Source organism: Camellia sinensis, chromosome 3 (genome assembly GCF_055761805.1).
Source record: "Camellia sinensis isolate YWXY chromosome 3, ASM5576180v1, whole genome shotgun sequence".
NCBI lineage: Eukaryota > Viridiplantae > Streptophyta > Magnoliopsida > Ericales > Theaceae > Camellia > Camellia sinensis.
The window spans coordinates 125,971,808-125,994,338 of NC_138963.1; the positions used below are offsets into that span (position 1 = coordinate 125,971,808).

The 22,531-nt window shown below is 42.5% G+C and overlaps 1 long non-coding RNA gene across 1 annotated transcript; it reads left to right on the forward strand.

The window, feature by feature from the left end:
• The first annotated feature begins 21,464 nt into the window (after positions 1–21,464).
• LOC145822766 (uncharacterized) lies at positions 21,465–21,988 on the forward strand. The gene is made up of 2 exons (XR_014364470.1): positions 21,465–21,557; positions 21,651–21,988. It is a non-coding gene; the product is annotated as an uncharacterized LOC145822766 (long non-coding RNA).
• Positions 21,989–22,531: the final 543 nt, after the last annotated feature.

Here is a 22,531-nt window from a genome sequence, read left to right on the forward strand (position 1 = left end):
TCCAGGAATAGATACTCTACTACTTCATCTTCCTCCACCGAGTGATTGGCTAGAAACTCCGTTACCGCTCTCCCTTTCACAGACTTGCAAGTCATATACTTCAAATCAAATTCGGAGAGAAGAAGTAACCAACGGGCTAGCCTGCCCGTAAGTGCTGGTTTCTCAAAGAGATATTTGATGGGATCCAATCTCGAAACCAGAATTACAGAGTGAGCTAACAGGTAATGCCTCAACTTCCTGGTAGCCCATACCAAGGCCAAACAAGCCTTCTCTAGTGGAGTGTAACGGGTCTCATATTTCAGCATCTTTGTGCTCAGGTAATAGATGGCCTTTTCCACTCTATCCTCAGATTCCTGCACAAACATGCAGCCTATTGTCGTGTCAGTTATTGACATATACAAAATCAACGGTTTCCCCAGCTCTAGCGGTGACAACACGGGTGGATTCTGTAGATACTGCTTGATCTGCTCGAAAGCCACTTGGCATCGGTCATCCCACTGGAATTTCTTTCCTTTCTTCAGGAGAACAAATAGTTGTTCACAAGTCAAGGTTAATTTTGCAATAAACTGTCTTATGAATTGCACTTTACCCAGAAAGCCTCACACCTCCTTTTTAGTCCTTGGTAGTGGCATTTCTACGATAGCCTTAATCTTGGAAGGATCGACCTCAATACCCCTTTGTGTAATCCAAAACCCCAGCATTTTCCCTGCTGTAACACCAAAAGTACATTTCTGAGGATTCAGTCACAATCGATACTCTCTAATCCGTTGGAAAAATTGCTTCAAGGCGGTGTAGTGGCCTTCTCTTTCCTTGACAATCATGTCGTCCACATACACCTCAACCTCTTTGTGGATCATATCATGGAAGATCGTAGTTGCAGCCCGTTGATAAGTAGCCCTAGCATTCTTAAGACCGAACGGCATCACCCTGTAGTAGTAGGTTCCCCACGGGGTGGTGAAGGCAGTCTTCTCCCTCTCTTCGGGTGCCATCAAGATTTGGTTATACCCGAAAAACCCATCCATAAAGGAAAGCAGCGCATGCCCTGCAGTGAAGTCCACTAATTCGTCGATGTGTGGCAGAGGAAAGTCGTCCTTCGGACTAGCTTTGTTCAGGTCTCTAAAATCCACACACACCCGAATTCTGCCATCTTTCTTCGGCACCGGGACAATGTTGGCCAACCAAGTGGGATACTCAGATACAAACAGGAACCCTGCATCTATATGCTTGATGACCTCTTCCTTGATTTTCGGAGCCCAGTCCGAGCGTATTCTCTAAAGCTTATGCTTGACGGGTCGAGCCTCAAGATCAAGAGGGACCCGGTGCTGTACAATCTCAGGATCGATTCCAGGCATGTCTTCGTAGGACCACGCGAAAACATCTTTGAAATCTTTTAATAAAGCGACTAAGCGCTCACGTTCCTCCATAGACAACGTGGACCCGACCTGGACCAGACGCGGATCCTTCGTAGTACCAACATTAATTGAAGTGATTTCATCAACCAAAGGTTTTACAAACCTCTCCTCCTCTCGATCAATCAAATGTTTCAAAACTGGAGGAATTTCTTCCTCATCGTTTTTATCAAAGTTTTAAAAGTCCTGATTAATGCAATATACTAAAGGCACAGAAAAGTACTCAAAAGCAGCAGCGGTGCCATTCTCATTCACAACTTCCAATTCGTCTGATTCTTCGGTTACAATCGACTCAAAATAAAATGAAAAAGACGACCTGGACAAAACAACGGCATCCAGGTTATCAACCCCAAGAATACCAGACTCTAACTCAGAAGAACTAGAATCTGATTCTGACTCCACAGACTCTGTGGAATCAAATTCTGGTTCACTACCTGATTCAGAACTCCTGGACAAAAAGCCCTCCTCGAACTACCAAATGAGAGAGGGTGCGATAGATGCATCCAGAATGCCAGAAGAAGGGCCCACAGCTGTTTGATCTCCAATCATGGAAACAGAGAAGTCATCCCCCAAGCTCTCTGGTGTGATCTGAGGATCCGAGAGGAGACAAGCCAACGCTGCTCCTGTCTAGAGTTCTGTGCCATCGGACTCATCCTTTATACACTGCTCAGCCACAGCTGGTAGGTCAGTCTGCTCTTCTGCAACTTCATCCCCTTACAACTGTAAGTCAAAAAAGATCTCAAAGCCGAGCAAACGTCGCTTTTCTGAATTCAGCCATGGCTCAGGAAAGCCACAAAATGGGAAATCCTCCCCCTCCCGGACAAAGCGGCCATTCAGGGTTCCTTGAATAGGTCTATGCACCAACTCATAGTGCTTCCCAATTTGTTTAGCCTTGGTTCTTCCTACCATCTTCTTTCCCTTTCTTACCCAATCCTCTTTCGTAGGCATGTAACCTAGACCAAAGGTATAAGGGTTGTGTGGCACTTCGGCCAATGCAGCGACGCCCTTCCGGCCGCTTTTTCCCAATCCCATTCCGGGTACATGTTGAAGCTTATTCATTAGGTAAACAGATTGCGCACTGACATACAGTCACTCATCAACAGCCAGAATATCTTGCACTACCCGGGCCTCGGCCAAGGTGAACCCAGACAAAAAAGCATCCTCCTCGCCGTGTCCAATTTCCAAGACCGGTGTAGTAACCTCCGGCGGCGGATGTATGGAAGAGTTTCCAAAAACAATAGCTACCCCCTTCCCATGGGGGTACTTCAACATGCAATGCAGAGTGGAAGAGATAGCTCTTACTTGGTGCAGCCACGGTCGTCCAAAGAGTAAATTAAAGGTGGCTGGAACATACAGAACATGAAACTCGATGTCCTGTTATGTCGGGCCAACCTGAGTTCTGATCCACACTGTCCCTATCACTTCCCGACTTGTATTGTCATAAGCTCGAATCACTTGGGCTGTTGGTACGAAATCTGCCGGTTTCAAACCGATAGCATAGGCCGTACGCGATGGGCACACATTAATTGCAAACCCTGTATCAACCAAGACAATTGGTATCCACTTCTCTTTACATTCCACAAAGATGTATAACAGCTTATTGTGCTCAGAGCCCTCAGGCGGTAATTCTTTATCTGTGAAAGTTAAAGTCGATGAACCGCCACCCGGGAACACCAGTCCCACTAACTGCTCGGGTGTTGTGTCAATAGAGAGCGTAGCCTTATCCATTGCTAATAGGACAGCTTGTCTATGCACCCGTGAGGCCATGAGCAATCCCCAAATGGAGATGTCTACTTGAATTTTTTTCAATTGCTTCAGTACAGCTTACTCCTCTAACAGTTTATCTTCTATTTCTCAGCTTCCTTATCCTTCCCTGATGCTTCTGGCTGGTCTAGGTATGGGGACTTGAAGTACCACCCACTCCGATTCATGTGATTGACTTCTTCGATATACCACGTATCATCCGGCAGATTTTGTCCCCAGTCCTCATCAGTATGGACAAGACGCAAATCATCGTCTTTCTACTACATTCCCTCAGCAACCGACAAACAACTGTCTGGTTCTGCTGCAATCGTTCCCATGCTCACAACATATTCTGTCCCCGCGGGGCCTTTGGCTTTGCTAGCCCTCTGATCAATCTTAGTTCTTTCCTACTCGAACCGCTTCAGTGTGGCCTCCTATTCTGTATCTGCTGTACATATGCTGCTCAATTCTTGAGCAAAATTCTTTGTACCGATGCTCTCCAGCAACTTCCCTTTGTTGTCGACCGTTCCGGCCATTGCAGACATTCCTGTTTCTGATTGTCCCTGTTTCGGTTGAGACCCCTCATCAACATCCGGCTCGTCACTAAGCCACCCTGTATTATCCATTGATCCGTTCATGTCAAACCAACCAATCTGTACGTTCCCCAGATCTTGTTCATCAAAAAACTGCAGGTTACTGATATCCTCCTCAAGCTCAGCCAAATCATCCAGCCCCTGGCTTGGCTCGTCGTCCCAGACTACATTTACCTCCATCCCTATTGGCAATTTCACCTTCGACTTGGCCTAATCAGCTAGCGCAATAAAGCGGCAAGGGTTGTATGCTTCCTCAATTAAGCTCACAGAGCCCTCGGGCGTGCCTTCTTCTATCACAGCCACCACCACAGGTTCGGGTTGGGATATAGACGTGCTCATCATGCACAAGTCTATGCTTTCTGGGATGAACAACACCAGCTTAGGCAGGTGGGAGGGAGTGATGTATATGCTGGGGTCGTATGGAACAGCCATTGTTTGGATCAGGTTTACTTACCTGGGTGGTGGGGGTTGGTTATGTGGTGGGAGGGGATTTGTAGTGACATTTGGCTTCTCAGGAGGCGCTATCACTTCGTTGTCAATGAGATCCTGAATCTCATAACAGAGTCTAAAGCATTAGTCGGTGTCATGACCATGCTACTGATGGAAAGCGCAATACTTGGCCGAATTGTGTGTAGGAGGGAGGGGATTTGGCAATGGGCGTGGTTCTAGGGGCTTCAGATGCCCTTTTCTAATCAAGACCCCCAAGGCTTTAGATAGAGACATGTAGAGTGGGGTGAAAACCCTCTGGCTCCGGAGTGGGTACTTTGCAGGTTGTGGAGTGGCTCCAGATGTGTCGATAAAGGGTGTGGCTGTTTTTGGTATGGTGGTGACCATACCAACGTCAGAGGTCCTCACAACTGCATTGCTACTCATGGCCGCATTTGAACTACATGTAAACGCCCTCCTGGGCTGCTCATTTTCGTAGTCAATCAGACCTTGTTTCATAGCATCTTCTATCTGTACCCCTATCACATGAAGGTCGGCAAATGTAGGGAAGGGTAAGACAATCATCTTCTACATCAGCGTCGGTTGCAGATTACAAACGACCATTCTTATCTGGTCCTTCTCAACTTGCCTGGTGGTCGTCATGGAGGCCTTGGTCCTCCACCGAGTGACAAAGTCAGAGAAGCCCTCCTTTGGCTCTTGCCAAGTAGCCTCGAGATCACGAGTTGTGACCTCGATTTGAGTGTTATAAGAATATTGGGCGACAAAGGCCTCGACCATCTCTTCCCAACTTCTCTTCACAGAATCCTCCAGTTTAGCATACCAGATAGCCGTAATACCCGACAGGGTCCAGCCAAAAAGGGATAGCTTTTGCAGTCTAGTCAGGCCCATAGCCGAAAAATATCTGAAAATAGCCTCAAGTGGACCATAGGATCACCCGAGCCGTCGAAGCGGTCTATGTGAGGCATTTTAAATCTATCCGGCAATGTCACCGCCAAATCTATGTAGCCGTCCTCTATGTCTGGGATCGAGTTGACTCCCTAAGCTCGTTTGAACAGCTTCTCAAGCTTGCTTACTTTCAAAGCAATAGGATCGACCTCAAACTCGAACGCTGTGTTCGTTGGGTAGGCCGGTGCTTTGGAAGTCTAAGGTGGGACTGGCCCTGCTGGAATGTTTTTCTCCTAGACATTAGCTGTATCCCCGGGTATTGGAACCCTAGGTGGGGGTGGATGCAATACAGAAGTTGTTGCCTGCTGCGGTTGTTATTGTTGTTGCTATTAAAGCCTAGCAATCACTTCAGCCTGCTGGGCTACAACCTCTGTTTGGCGAGCAGTAACTTCCGCCTGGCGAGCAACATCCCACTGCATGGCCTCGATAGTCTGTTAAAGTCGATACATCATATCCTCCATATTGATTGAGAGGTGCTAATCTGTCAGAACCGGTGTATATTCTCTTTCTGAGATGGAAGTAGAAAACTAGGCCCGACTGCGCACAGGCGAAACAAATAGTGACCACTGAATTGGCGACTGTTGAATCGGTGATCTATGCCTAATTGTCCTCCATCTCGTAACCGGGGGCAGTAAAGCAAACACTGGTTGTCCTCCAATAAGATCCTCAGATCAGTAAATCCTCCTGACTCTAGTCCAGAGTGCTCGGGGGGTATCTGCCTCGTCGGAAGCAATTGTGCAATACTACCTTACAAAAAGAAAAATAAAACAAAAAGGAAACAACAATCAGCAAACACACAGCACATTGGCTTAGATAGAGACAACACACAGTTGAAATCATAAGCTGGACAATCTGCACTCAAACACTAATTTTGTTCCCAAATTTCTGCCAAAACTGATATTCTCAGACTGATGCCCAGACTTGCAATTAATACATACATTCTTGTAGAGACACATCCTAACAGTACATATCAAGCAAGTGAGAGCTAAAACACCCCTATGGTGGGGTAGGGTTTCCCTGTCCTAGTTTCATCAGGAGCTAGGGGTTCACTACGCACGCATGCAGTTTTATACAATCCTGCATTCGGTTAAGCAACCTATCCTAGTTTGGAACAATCTCTATGGCTTCCGATATGCAACTAGGTCAATTGGTCGAAAAGGGTGCCTCAGTAAGACCACCTAATATACCTCTCACTCCTAACAACGAGAAGTGAAAGGAGGATCCAACGGTACAGCGGTAGTCCAGATCCAAGGTTTGTGTTTCCATCGTGGCAGAGCCCGTAACCGGTCAGCCTTACGGCATGCTTTCCCAAGCAAGCCTTTGGCAAACCGTTCAGGAGTAACAGATGGCAAACACTGTGACTTAGGCGCACCTATGCAAATGCAAATGCAAAGAAACACATAAATATAGATAAAACAACATATCATAAGTTCGAGTCAAGTTCTCTAAATCCCCAGCAGAGTCGCCAGAAACTGTAGCTCGGCTTTCTTCGCGCAACCCCCTTTCAGGGAGACGCGAATTGGTCTCCTACAGTTCGGAGTCCTGTCACGGTTCTGAATCTAATCTCACAAAGTGCAATGTGAGACTGAAAAACACCGAAGCGTCCAAATCCGGCAAATCGTTTTGAAAATTTGATTTTGAATCACAAAACACCAAAAATGGACTGCTTTGCCAGATTACAGAGTCGCCACCTAAATGTTTTGTTTTGGGAAATTTAGGAAACCCTGACTCGTGCCAAAGGCCACGTGTCCGTCATCACCAAAGTTGCCTCGGCTCGGGAACTTGGGCACGAGAGGGGAAGGTCATGACATGAGCACCCCCGCTCGCCTGATCAAAGGATCGACCTCTACTAAACATGATATGTTGTTTTATAAGCACATGTGTTCTTATTCCAGTTATTAACTAACTTTACTATGTGACACACACATACAAGTATAGACTAAAATCGCAAGAATTGGAATAAAACAACTCATGCTTGTTTTTTAAAATGGTTTGAAAGTGCCACTCGCAAGTGGCTAAAGCGCGGATTTGCCACTCTCAAGTGGGCTTAAAACATGATTTTGCCACTTTGCAAAGTGGGCTTAAAACTCACAATCATTGAATTGTTCCAATTCAAGTAACAAAGCCTTCATCCATAGGCATTCATGCATTTAATCAAGTAAGCAAATAGCCTCATGGCAAGTATGCTATCATGGCAACACTCACACTCATGCAAGTATGCTAAAGCGTAAAACTTACAATGTACTCCAAGCCAAAACAAAAGCTAGTTAGAAATATGCATGATCCTAACTATGCTAAAATGCCTAATGCAACACATGCAATAATGCAATTAAATAGGCTCGGCTCAACTAAGATGGCATATGAATGCAACAATTTGATACACGTATTCAAAGAAGTGTATTGAAATTGCAATGCAGTTTGAATGATGCGCCGAGCCTCGGTGCATGCAAGACAGATGAATGATGCAAACACGCAAGCATAAGGCATGCTAATCAAAACGTGCCCTAAACTAACCATCGAAAGCGGTTAAGTAAAAGGGAAAAAGAAGTGGGGTTGGAAGACATGCACACACGCACGCACTCACTTATTATAACATTGTGCCCTCTCGAAGGAGGGTCCGAATAATTAAGCTAAGCTACACTAAGCTAAGCTAATTATGACAAACCAACTAATTAACTATTCTAGCTAATTAATTATTACAACACAATTGAATAACTAGCTATGCTAAGCTAATTAAAATATTACAACATTTGAATAATTGGCTATACTAAATAATTAAAGCAATAAAGTGGAGCAAGTAAACGGCCTCGGAGGCGAGGGAGACATGCATTCTCGGTTGGCTCCTCCCGAAAATCCAACGCTTTGTCGTCGATTGCCTTTGTTTCCACCTGTCTTAACCTCTGAAAATTACACCAACTTCCAGACTGCTTTTGCTCCAACACAGGATCATTTTTACACAAAAATGAACGGGCGGCCGATCGGCCACAATAAGTGGCTGCCAACCACCTTAATTGGCCGGTCAACTAGTATAAGTGGCCGGTCGGCTACTACCAGTGGCCGGTCGGCCACCCCTTTTCCCAGGCTTCTAGTTTTGCTGCAACGGAGAGCAACAGAGGCAAAGTAATGTATTTTTCAAGGAATGTGTGTACTGCCACTCTCCTAGAGGCATTCAACACATGCACAACATGTTAAGAGCCAAAGATATCAAAACTAGTAAAGAGCACTACACTAGAGGCATTCAATATCAAACTCAAATGACCAAACCAGCTCAAAACAAAGCTAAAACATGCCAAAACAGTGGCTAAACATGCTGACATTGAAGCATAGAAGGCAAGAAAAACATGCTCATTTGTTAGCTTGCAAGCAAGGCTCAAAGCACAACTCTCAAAAGCAATGTAAGAGTGAAATACATGCGTACATGACAGAGGTTATGGTGCTGAAATTACATGAAAAATGAGGTTATAACATACAAATAACTCAAACACGTCATGCTCAAGGCCTCAAAGCAACGAACTAGTGAAGACCGTTACACTATAGCCATGCAAACCAAGCCTCGAAGGACTTAACCGACCCAAAACAGATTTTAAAGCATGTGAAAATAGTAGCTAAAATGTGCTGGAATCAAGCTAACACAAGCTAGAATAATAGGCTAAATCATTAGACATGCTAAACTAGTAAGCATAATTGCACTACAAGTGCAAGAAGCAAGCAACAAGTGCCCCAACCAACCAAAAACAGAGTTGAGGCATGTCAAAATAAGGCCTAAAACATGCTTGAAAAAAGCTAACACAAGCCACAAAAACATGCTACTTTGTAATGCTAACTAGGCATGGAAGAGAGAGAGAATGAGGGGAGGCTAACCCCTCTATTTTTGGACTTCAAAACTCACTTTTTACCACTAAAATAACTCTGAATTTTAGTGTGTAGATCGCCCCGAACTCGCTCCGCGCGCGAGGGCACGAATTGGGTTCATAGCTACTACAGTTTGGACTCATGTCACGGTTCTGAATCTAATCTCGCAAAGTGCAATATGAGACTAATAAATTACCAAAGAGTCCAAATTCGGCAGTTGGTTTTGGAAAATCAATTTTAATCAAAAAGCGCCAAACATGGACTGCTTTGCCAGATTTCAAAGTCACCACCTAAATATTTTTTTTTTGGGAAATTTAGGAAACCCTGACTCGTGCCTAAGGCCACGTGTCCGTCATCACCAGAGTTACTTCGGCTTGGGAACTTGGGTACCAGAGAGGAAGGTCCTAAAATGAGCACCCCCGCTCGCCCGATCAAAGATCGGCCTCTACTAACATGATATGTTGTTTTTATAAACACATGTGTTCTTATTCCGGTTATTAATTTAGAATTACTATGTGATGCACACAGCATACAAGTATAGACTAAATCACTCAATTTGGAACAAAACATCTCATGTTTGTTTTTCGAAAATGGTTTGAAGTTGCTACCCTCAAGTAGGCTAAAATGCAGATTTGCCTCCCTCAAGTGGGCTTAAAACATAATTTGCCACAAACAAGTGGACTTAAAACGCACATTTTGATGAATTGTTCCAATTCAAGCAATGAAGCCTTCATCTACAGGCATTCAGGCAGTTAAACACTTAAGCAGATAGCCTCATGGCAAGCATGCTGTCATGGCAATCACTTACACGCATGCAAGGATACTAAAGCATAAACACTTACAATGTACTCCAAGCCAAAACAGAAGCTAGTTAGTAATCAATGCATGATCCTAGCTATGTCAACAATGCCTAATGCAACACATGCAAAATGCAACTAAGTAGTCTCGGCTATCTAAGATGGCATATGAATGCAACACTCGATAACATGCTTTGAAACACGTATTCAAGTAAGTATTGAAATACAATGCAGTTTGAATGATGCGCCGAGCCCAGTGCATGCAAGACAAACGAATGATACAAACATGCAAAGCATAAGGTATGCTAATTGAAATGTGCCCTAAACTAACCACTGAAAGTTGATAAGTAAAAGGGAGAAAGACGCGGGATTGGAAGACATTCACACACACACGCACACTTATTACAACATTTTCCCTCTCAATGGAGGGTTCGAATAAAATGAAAGCTAACTAGCCATGCTAATTAAGCTAACTATTACAAACCAACTAATTAACTAACTATTCAAGCTAATTAATTATTACAAACCAAATTGAATAACTAGCTAATCTAAGCTAATTAGAATATTACAAAGCACTAAGCTAAATTAATTACAGCACAGGTAATTAACTACAACTAGCTAACAAAAGCGATAAATGGCCTCGCGGGCGAAGGAGATATGCATGCTCGGTTGCGTCCTCCCGGAAATCCACCACCTTGCCTCAAAACACCTCTGTTTGCACTCTTTTGAATCTTTGAAAATTACACCAATTTCCAAATTGCTTCTTTCTGATCTCAAGAACACCTTGAGGGCTGAAATTCCTCATGTTACTGCAACAGAGCACAAACAGAGGCAAAACAATGTATTTGCAAGGAAATGTATGCATTTCCACACTCCTTATCATATCTCAAGCTTAAAGGAGTATGGCACTTGACTCTCGAGCCAACAACCAAGCATTTTCAATGCATGGTGGCCAAAGGATCAAGCTTGCGCAAAACTCAATGAATTCACACATAAGACTCGAAAGGCCTCCACCCTATCATGCACAATCAAGGGGGACGGCGACCAAGAAATGAGGCACGTTTCATCACTTCGAGTATGAAACGTCTCTCATTTCTCATCTTTAGATTAACGTCCGATCCAAACACATGCAATGCAACACAAACATGTTATCTTGGCATGTTTTACTTTGATTCATTTTGTTTACTCGTTTTAGATTACCGATAAGTCCTTTAACCGGTTAAATCCAAAAGTGAGAAGTTCTCTAATTTGGAAAGACAGACCAAGCCACAAGCTTCTTGAGCATGAAAGAAGCATCATGCCATTAGGCATGAACGCCTCAATTTCGTGCTCAAACCAATAACGGGCTTAAGACCTCCTTCCAAGTGATACAACAAATGAAAGATGGCATGCAATGGTATACATTTCAGCACTGAAATGGCACGACAAATGATGCTAAAACATGCTAACAACTCATGCAATGCGTGCTAAGAGTCAAGAACACCGAGACTAGCGAAGGACATAACACTAGAGGCATGCGATACTATGCACAAACAACCAAACCAGCCCAAGACAGAGCTATAACAGGCCAAAACAGTGGCTAAAATGAACCGAGAAGATAGCATGAAAAGCAAGAAAATGATGTTCATGCATTGGCTCATAAACGAGGCATAAGGCTCAACTCTCAAACAAAATTAAAGAGTGATAAACATGAGAGTATGACAAAAATTTATGGTCTGAAATAACATGCCAAATGATGCTATGCCATGCAAAAAGCTCAAATATGACATGCTAGAGGTCTCAAAGTGCATGGCTAGCAAAGCCAAATACATTATAGCTATGCAAAGCCAAGCATGCATGACCAAAACCACTCAAATTAGACCTAAAGCATGCTAATACATAGCCAAAAATGTGCTGGAGTAGAGCATGCACATGCTAGATCAATAGGCTAAAACACCAAATACATTAGGCTAGTGAACAAAATTGCACTACAAGTGCAAGGAGCATGCAAGAGGCAACCAAACCAACCCAAAACAGAGTTATGACATGGAAAATAATGGCTAAAAACATGCTGAAATGGAGCCAATTTAAGGCACAAAGACATGCTACTTTGCAAGGCTACAAGTAGGATTACACTACAAGTATAAGAAGCATGCAAGAGGTGACCAAGATAGCCCAAAACAAAGTTATGACATGGCAAATAATGGCCAAAAACATGCTGAAATGGAGCCAATTCAAGGCACAAAGACATGCTACTTTGCAAGGCTAGAAGTAGGATTACACTACAAGTACAAGAAGCATGCAAGAGGTGACCAATACAGCCAAAAAAAGAGTTATGGTAAGTCTGAAAAGTCACAAAAATGAGCCTAAACAAAGCCTCTAAGAAGTATAAACACATGCTCTTTTGGAGGGCCATTAACATATGCAAACAAGAGAAGAGGAGGGGGGACCACCCCCACCCATTTGGGACCTCAAAACCATTTTTCCACCACTGAAATTCCTCTAAGTTTCAGTGGTGAGAAGGCCAAAAAGAGATGATCCCAAAGGCCTTAAAAGATGGCACAAAGCAAGGCAAAACAAGCCACCAAAGGGGATAAACCACCCCTAACTCAAACAAAGCCTCAAGCAACCTTTTTAAACACTTAAAAACAAAGGTTTTTGTCATTGAAAACAAAGCCTAGAATAGCATGCAAAGGTGGCTAAACAAGCAATGAAAATAAAGCTTTAAAGAGGCTATTACTCACCCTTGAAGAACCACAGCAAAACAGCAACTTCTTGAACCAAAAATCAGCCTTTTGAAGCTCAAATATGACCTCCAAGAACCTCAATTCAATGATGGTGGTGTTTGGGTAGGTGTTTGTGTGCAAAAGTGTGAAGAAGCAACACTTTAAGGCACTATTGAGCTCAATAGAGAGAGAAAGAGAGTGTGAGAATTCTAGAGAGAGAGAGAGAGATTTTTGTCTCTAAATTTTCTCCACCCTTGAAAGGGAGAGAGAGCTCCCCTTTTATAGAAATGCAAGCTAAAGCTTGCTCAAATCCCTCCCTACACGTGTAGGGAGGATGCATTATGTGCCTAACAACTGGCATAGCTAGCACCAAAAATATCTGTAACAAGTGAAAAATGGCCGCCGACCACTCAAAGAGGTAGACCGACCACCCCGCCTAGTCGACCGACCACCTCAGGTGGTCGATAGGGGAAACACATGGTCAACAGAGCAAAAAGGGGGTCTCTCCAGAGAAGAGAAGGTGGTGGCATGCTGCCGACCACTTGAGGTGGTCGACCGACCACCAACCCTAGCTGACCGACCACCAAAAGTGGCTGGCAGGGAAGAAAAGTGATCGATAGGGGATAAAAGTGGTCTATACCACTATTTCTCCCTCCAGGCGAAAAGGAGGGACCAAGAGTTGGCTTAATACATGCACAAAACCAAGAGAGTTCAGAGACTTAGAGGCAAGGCGCGCAGCCGAAAACCTCGGAGACTCCAAACGAGCTCAAACACGCGCAATCATCGAGCACTCAGACGATGACATCCAAGTCTTTAGGATGGTCAAAAATAGGGTGTCTACACAGTGGTTTAAAGGCCCAAAAAGTTTGACTTTTACATGCTAAGAGATGATGCAAAGGCACATACAAATAGGCAACAAGAAGGGGGATACAACCCCCTAGCACAAAATGGCTTTAAACTAACATGTTTAGGCCCAAAATTCAGAACTTTTTGTAGTTGAAAACTAGGCTCAAAACAGCACAAGAAGATGACAAAACAACTATGTACAAAGAGCTTAAAAGAGGTAAGACTTATACCTTTGAAGCACAGCACTTAAACAGCCACTTTCTTGGCTCAAATAACCTTTCAACAGTCCAAAATTGGTCCCAAGATGCCTCAGCTCCAAGGTGAAGGTATTTGGTCAAGGGGTTGCATGCAAATATGTAGAGAATTCTCACTTTCAAGCACAAAATAGGGAGAGAGAGAGAGAGAGAGGATTCTAGAAATAGATAGGGGAAATTTTGCTCACAAAATTTTGTAGCCCCTCAAAAGGGGGAGAGACCTCCCCTTATATAGAAATACAAGCCAAAAGCTTGCTTTCATCCCTTCACACACGTGTATGGAGATGGCATTCAGTGATCAACAGCTGGCACAACTGGCACATAAAATATCTGAAAAAAGGAAAAAAATGGTCGTCGGCCGACCACCTCTCCTAACCGACCGACCACTTCAAGTGGCCGACAAGGGGGAAAAGTGGCCGACAATAGCCAAAAGTGGCTGACAAGGCCCTTCCCCCCTCCAGGCAAGAGGTACCAAGGTTTGGCTCAAAAGCAAGGCCAAACCATAGAGAGTTTAAAGGCTCAAAGACAAGGCGTTCCACTGAGAACTTCGGGCACTCAAAACAAGCACAAACATGCACAATTATCTAGTGCACAAACAATGATGTCTAAGTCTTGAGGTCGGTCAAAAATGGGGTGTCTACACAAGCCCATCAAAGTCTCGGCCAGTGCTAAGCCAATACAACTTTTGCCCTCTTTCAAGCCTTGGGCTACTTCGACCAAGCGAATGCTAGACCCTCCGAAACCCGGGGCAAGAAGAAAATGAGCCAACATACACAAACAAAGGGCATGTTGCTGAAAACTCTGCCAAAGACGATCGTCGCAGTTACCAGCATCAGAAAATTGATAAATCAAACTGGGGATGTCTAACTCTCCATTGTGAACCAAGGATTGAGCCTCATGCAGAGTGAGCCCGCACATCCGTCCTAAAGCTTGGATGTGACAAAAACAGGGCTGAGGCAAGATTTTCTCATGACGCTGGACCTCCATTAGCACTTGGAATTCTTCAATTGTCGGGCATATCTCTTGCTCGCCAAAGTTAAAGACGTGTGTAATAGGGTTCCAGCATCTAACCGTGACGTAGAGGAACGGAAAACAAAGAGAAGTTCGACTCAACGAGAATAGTGCGTTTATGCCAAAGCTACAGAAATTTACATTTTCCGAGCCATCCAATGTGGCGACCCAGTCCCAAAGACTTTTGGCAAATAATATCTCCATTTTGAGAGCAAAAGATCAAGGATTTGTGAGTTTGCTAGAAAAGCAACATGGTAGTGGTATTTATAGAGTCTGAGAAGAAGCTAGGCATGACACTTGGACAGCAGTTAACGACATCACACTAATGGCCGGCCATGCATCAGTGAAGCCCGACCGGATTTTGATGATAACTCAGAACAGAGCAGTTGCAGCTAAAGTTGACCTTTGTTTGAATGGTCTTCAATTGTACTTTTGAGTTTTGTTTTATTTCCACCAAGTGTTTATTAGTCGTTTCGAGTTGTTTTTGTTTTGTTTTTCCATTATTGAGCTGCATTTTATGTTTTGGTTGTTTGTAAGTCATTATCCAATTCGTGAATCAATTCAAAGTGCCACAAATTCACAGTTCTGAAGGTTACAAAAGCAAAGGTAATGCAATTTATCATTCAACAAAGGAGATCATTCAACAAACTTGTCTTTTATAACTAGAGGGCCCAACCTTGATCATCATTTTTCACAACCAAAATAAAAGAAGTATTTCAAAAACATGTCTGAAGCTAGTTTCATAACTACATAACAAAACAAAAGTAAAAGCAAAATGAAAGCAAAATCATCGTCATCATCAGTCGCCTGTCCTCACTCTCTTCCTCCTTGGCTGTGGAGGAGGTGCATCACTGCCATCACTGGGGTTGCTCGACTACAGATCAACCTCCTCACCATCCTCAGGGGTCGTGGACCCATCAAAAGATTCCTCAAAAGATGAGCACTGCCTCACTCGACCTCTCCTTCGATCAGTACCTCATCGGCCTCTCACTGAGCCTCGTCTCTGTCTACTGGCAATAGAAGGTCCTGCAGGCACTGCTGGCACCGACTCAAGCTAAAATGGAACAGATGTCAGATAGAGTGATCAGAAGTGTATAGTATGGCAATGACAATAGGCTATACACAAAATATAACTTAATCCCGCAACTGACCAAGGCAGCCTACCTCCTCCGAACCATAATGAGTGATCAGTCAATCATCCGAAGAAGCTCGTCACCATATGCCTAGGGAATCTGCAAAAGAACCGAAACTGAGAAAAGCATATAGAAGTAATAGAATAGTGAACAGTAATGGCTGGGAATAGGCTAAAGTGCTGCATGGATTAGCATAAAAGGAAAGTATACCTGCTCAATACCAAGGGCAAACATGATTCTGTGGTCCCTCTCCTCAATGGGCTGGAGTGGAATCTGCTCAACCATTCCATCTGGATGCATGTACATGATCTCAGTGGGAAGCACAGGCAAGCCAAGAATGGAAGCAACGGCAGGGGCACCTCCGGTAGGGGCAGCACCAGCCGCAGCCGCAACCGCAGCACCAGCAACCTTTGAGACAACTCGAGCTACGCCAGGGGTGAGAGGAGCCATCACCCGAGTTTGTAAGAAGGTGGTGATGTCACCGGGTATATGGTGTAAATCACCATCCTCTCCCAACATCAAGAGGTCGATCTGAGGACCATCTTGGATCTCATTGACTACCCTCATAATCGGTAGAGGAGGAAATGGAATATCGGGGTTGACCTGGCCTCTGGTCTAGCGAATGAACCGCTCTCCCAAATAGTATGCTCTGCCAAAAGTGCCCTCAAACAAAAGTCGCATAGTCGAGGCATGCCATGCAGCTGTATAAGTCACCCTCAACGCTGGAGAGATACCCGCCCACGGGTGCCAATCAATCTGTGAACAGGATGAACAAAATAACAGAAGTCAATATCAAAGCTTAAATAGTGTGATAACGGCTGTGCAAGTGTGGGAATGGTAATGGAAGAAGAGCAATATAATATAGGAACAGAAACATTAAATACAAAGACTAGTATTGAGATTACCAAGTTTGTAGTGGCAGTGTCAAAGAAGAAACAGAAGTATGTGAAAGTGCAATCAACAAGACGACATCGCTCAAATCGGGAGTTGTACTACCGAAAGCGGGGTACAGACAACTCAATCGGCCTCATTGGAGTCAGGGCCAATAAGATGAAATATGTATAGACCCAAGCTGCAAATCCAAGATAGGCAGATGATATGAGAAGATAAATCAGATGAGCAAGAAATGCAACAATGAACAAAGTGTAAAGTATGTTAGAATAGTGAGTGTGAAATGTGTACCTCCCAAACTCGCCAGTAGCCGCCAAGTGAGTCTGCCTTGCGGCGGGAAACGGAGCTCATGTAACAATATAAGGTTGCCAGACTTGCACCGCCCCAGTCATAGTCTGTCACCCGAGAAACATCTACCAATGCTCTAGAATGTATAGCCCCATGGTATTCTCCCTGTTTGTAAATAGGGTAGTACCGAGAAGATATATAAGGAAGCCACGGGTGTACTAAGCAACCTCATCTACAGTGGCTGGCTATGTGCCAAAGAAATGCTCTAAGAACCAGCTGTAGCATACCATCCCATGGCTGGTAGTGTCTAGAATAGCTCCAAGAAGCTGGAGCTGTGCATCTCTCCACTGAGTCATATCTGGATCAAAGAAAACAGGGCCGCCAACCCTCACCCATAAATCGGTCAACATCGAGAAGTCATATGGGGTCAGTGTCATCTCCCCGATCGAAGAAAAGTGAAATGAATCAGTGGTGTCCCACCACCTCTCAACCAAAGCCCCATACAGTACCGACTCGGCTCTCATCTGGATAAGCTCGGAGCAAAAGGGCCCAAAGCCGGCAGTATCTACCAAAGTGCAGACCTCTGTAGGAAGCCACTCATACCAACGTTAGAGATGGCAATCTGAAACCGGCCCGACGGTGACCCGACCCCCCGACCCCGAATTCAGCGGTTATTCACCGAAAAATATCCCCTGTGGTCCGGGGATGGTATTCAAAAATTCATCCCCGAAGATATCCGGGCCGGGGACGGGGATATGTGTTTCAGAACCGGACCCGGCCCGGCCCCGACCCCCGGCCCCGGCCCCGCCCCGCAAGGTCCCCGATGTAAAATGACCCTTTGGTCCCTGATATATATATATGCATCTGCTTGTTTTGTTAGGGTTTGACAGAAAACATTTCAAAGGAAGCCTCTCACTCTCACTCTCACACAACACACGCCGCTCCTCTCTCTCTCTCTCTCTCGTCTGTCCCTCTCTGTTTCATTTGTCACTGCCGCACCTCCCTCCATCACCGGCGATCCTTCCTCCGTCACCGACGATCCTCCCTCCGTCACCACCGCGCCTCCCATCTCTGTTTAGGTATCTATCTCTCTCTCTCTCTCTCTCGGGATTTCGATCTAGGTTTACATATATGTATATATATCTGAGTGTTTAGATCTGAGTATAGATCTGTAAAAAATAAAATATAGTTCTGTTTTTTTTTTTTTCTGTCTCTAAACTTATTTATTTTATATTAAGATGATTATCAAACCTGATGTGAAAAATACATCATCTTCATAGACAATATAGTTCTGTTTGATAATTTGATAATCTAAATCTGTTGATCATTATTCATTTATTTTCTATTATCGGATAATCTGATAATCTGTTTTTTTTTGTTTAGATCTGATAATCTGTCTATTAAGATGATGATCTATTAATCTGTCTATTAATCTGTCTATTAATCTGTCTATAATCTGTTGATCATTGAAGTTTGGGAGTGTTTGGGTGATGATGGAACATTTTGGTTGACCAATTTGCTTAATAAGATCTTGAATTCTAAGAAAATGGTTGATGAATGGATAAAAATATATTAGTTCCAACTGATAAGAACAAAGGTGATATTCAAAGTTGCATCAATTTTGTTGTATTAAATTTAGCAGAAGTAGAAATAGACAGGGATGAAAGTAGGGTATAACTTGATGAGCATGAAATACATGAGTGATCTTTTTTTATATTATGGGTGAATTATTCATAAAGACAGAGAGGTTGAGGAGGACATGAAACAGTTTTTTAAGCTATATTATGGGTGTATTGAAGTTGTTGATGATCTTCTTTTAGCTCTATCAAAGGAAAAGATGAAGGTGACAAGTTCGGATGGGCAGGAGTACTCATGGAGAGAAAGTGTGTTATACTGTAGCTTTGTCCAGGAAAGAAGGACACAGTGTGGGGATGAATAACAAGGGCTAAAAGGGGGAGTAATAAATAGAGGGTATAAAGGGTTTTATAAAGAAAAACTGAGATGTGAGAACCGGAGCAGCTTGGGCTTGAGGTGTACGTCTTTTATGGTGTTAGATTGAAAATCTCGAGTTTAAATAATTTCTCATGAGTAGTTCATATGGAATTTTGTCACAATTTTAATTAAACTCTTATTAATGAATAGTAAAATTGATCTTTCAATTAAGCAGTCCATTAATCTGGATGCTGAGTTTTTTTTTTGGTAATGCAGTCGATTTGGAATTCCTTATTATATCATAAATCTTCTGTAATGCATCTTCTAATTGTTTCAATCATGTCATAATTTTTTTAAAAGATCATGAGTACTTAATTTATTTATATTAATTCAATTCATATTATTTTTATAAAGGTTAAAAATGTCAGATGTTAACTCTGAAGCACCAGTTAACTCTGAAGCACCCGTTAACTCTCAAGTACCATTTGAGAGTGACGCGTCACAACATTCATCGCCAGCTACGAACACACCTACGAACTCACCGTCTCCCCTCTCTAATCAACATGTTATTGATTTAGAAGAATCTAATACTACTTGCGGAGGAACTAAAAGAAAACCTAGTATTGTGTGGGAACATTTTAAAAAACAACAAGTCAATGGGGTGTGGAAGGCAATATGTAATTATTGTAATAAGCATCTTGGAGGTGATTCAAATAATGGAACTAGGCATTTGCATGATCACCATAAGAGTTGTACTAGGAAAAAAGTGATGGACATGAGGCAAAAAGTGTTAACTAACAACTTTAGTAGAGAGATTCCAAAAATGAATTCTTATATCTTTGATCAAGATTTTGCTAGGAAAGAGTTGTCACATGCCATAATCTTGCATGAATATCCCCTCTCTATCGTAGACCATGTTGGTTTTAAACGATATTCAGCAGCACTTCAACCATTGTTTAAAGTGCCTTCTCGAAATACGATAAAGAGTGATATTTTAAAGATTTATGATTATGAGAGGGTGAAGACATTGAGTTTGGTGGAGCATAATAAAAGTAGGGTAGCAATCACAACTGATATGTGGACTGCTAGCAATCAAAAGAAAGGATTCATGGCTGTCACTGCACACTTTATTGATGATTCATGGACATTGCAAAGTCGCATTTTGAGGTATATTTTTGTAAATTTGCAAATCATTTAAAAATTCAATCTTATTCAGTTCAATTTGCATGTTATTAATACTTGTTTATGAATATCATATTTTAGGTTTATTTATGTTCCATGTCCACACACAAAAGACGTTCTTTGTGATACTTTGCTTGAGTGTATGATGGATTGGAATATTGATAGAAAAATCTCGACTGTTACTGTTGATAATTGCTCCACAAATGATGCCATGATTACCATGTTGATGGATAAGTTAAGTAATTCATCGCTTTTGTTGGGTGATACTTTGTTTCATATGCGTTGCTGTGCGCATATTTTGAATTTGATAGTGAAAGATGGATTGGATGTCATACGAGTTGGTGTGGAGAAAATTCGAGAGAGTGTAGCTTATTGGACAGCAACACCAAAAAGAGTAGAAAAATTTGAAGAAACAGTCAACCAATTGCGTATTCCACATACCAAGAAATTAGGACTTGATTGTGCAACTAGGTGGAATTCAACGTACTTGATGCTTCAGACAGCCTTATTGTATAAGGATGTCTTTTCTAGGTTGAAAATTAGAGAGCCCCAATATAAGACTGTGCCAACTGAGCAAGAATGGGAGTTTGCTAGAGAGATTAGTGGGAGGTTTAAGATTTTTTTTTCTATTACCGAGTTGTTTTCTGGTACAAAGTATCCCACAGCCAATGTTTGTTTCCCAGCCTTATGTGAGATTAGGATGACACTGTCTCAATGGCTCTCTTGTGAAATTGAAGTGATCAAAACAATGGCATCAAAAATGGTGGAAAATTTTGATAAATATTGGTTAGTGATACATGGTGTTATTGGGGTTGCAGTTGTACTTGATCCTAGGTATAGGATGACTGTATTGGAGTTTTATTTTGAAAAACTTTATGGAGACAAAGCTGAAGATGAAGTTGATAGGGTTCGTCATATTTGTTATGATTTGTTGCAAGAGTATCAGCACCGAGTTGGTATGGAGACCGATGTTGGTGGTGACTCTTCTGCTCATCCAGAAATTGTTACAGAGACCCTTTCAGAATTTGATTTGTTTGTTAGTAGAAAGAGAAGTAAAAAAATGAAGAATGTAAGATCAGAGTTGGACCATTATCTAGAAGATGATGTTTTGCCAAGAACTTCAGGTTTTGATGTTTTGAATTGGTGGAAAGCTAGTGGACCAAAATATCCGACCTTACAGGCAATAGCTAGGGACATTTTAGCTATTCCTGTATCCACTGTTGCTTCTGAGTCAGCATTTAGTACTAGTGGAAGGTTGGTGAGTCCACATCGTAGTAGACTTCATCCAAACACATTAGAAGCATTAATGTGTGCACAAAGTTGGTTGTGGGGTGAAGAGATGAAAGGTATTATTTCATCCAATTTACATATTATTATTTCACTTTTTATTATTTAAATTATCATGGAATAATTTCATATTGAATTTATATTCTTTACTTTTTAGGAAATTCAACATTGGAATTGGTGGGCTATGCAACTATATATGATGATGATGAGATCGATTCAGATCAGTCATGTGCCACTTTTGTGTTAGTTGTCATCTTTTTTGTTTTAATTCACATTTTTTACATTTTATTATTAATATTAATTATTTGTTTTTTTTTTCTTTTGTTATTTAACAGGAATTCAAGTTGAAGGAGATGATGGAAGTTGTGTGGTTTGTATGGGTTTGAAGAAACAATGGATTTGCTTTTTTATGTTGTAATGGATATTTTTTTTTATTTTTAATTTTAATTTTTGGATAACCTATCCTTTGCGGGTTGTGCTTGGGATTAATTATTCTCTTTGCTACTTGTTGAATTTTCTTGTGTGTGGGCTGCTGGACAGATATTTTGTTTATGGGCTGCTGGATTTTTGCTACAGGATGTTCTCAATCAGTGATTAGGTAGTTGTGATTCACAGGATGTACACCCAATCTTTACATTTTTAGTTTACAATCAGTGATTAACTATTTTTGCTACAGGATGTTCTCAATTAGTTATGGATGTTCTCAATCTTTACAATCACAGGATGTTTTGCTACAGGGTGTTTATCAATAATTATTCTCTTTCTTTTTTTTGTTTTGTTTTGTTGTGGCTGAGTTTTAATTAATTAAAAAAATGAAGCTATTAGGGGTTGATATTCCAACTGAAAAATTCTAAAATTGATACATCCAGGATGATTGACAATGTTTATTAATGTTTACAGATTTTTACCAAAAAAAAAAAAAATCGGGGATTTTCCGGGGCCGGGGATCCCCGATCCCCGATCGGGGGCGGGGATGGGGCCGGGCGATGGGTCCCCGTTGGGGATCGGGGACGGGGGGGGTATTATTTTCGGGGATCGGGGACGGGGGGGTAGTCCCCGGCCCCGCCCCGCCCCGTTGCCATTCCTAACCAACGTCAAGGGCCAAAAATAGAGCTATAGTCGCCTATCTTGCTGGCCACCACCTGTCAGTTGGAAGTTTTTGTTAGTATACGTGTAGTAAGGATAAGAGATTTGTTCATGGAGTTCAACATGTCAA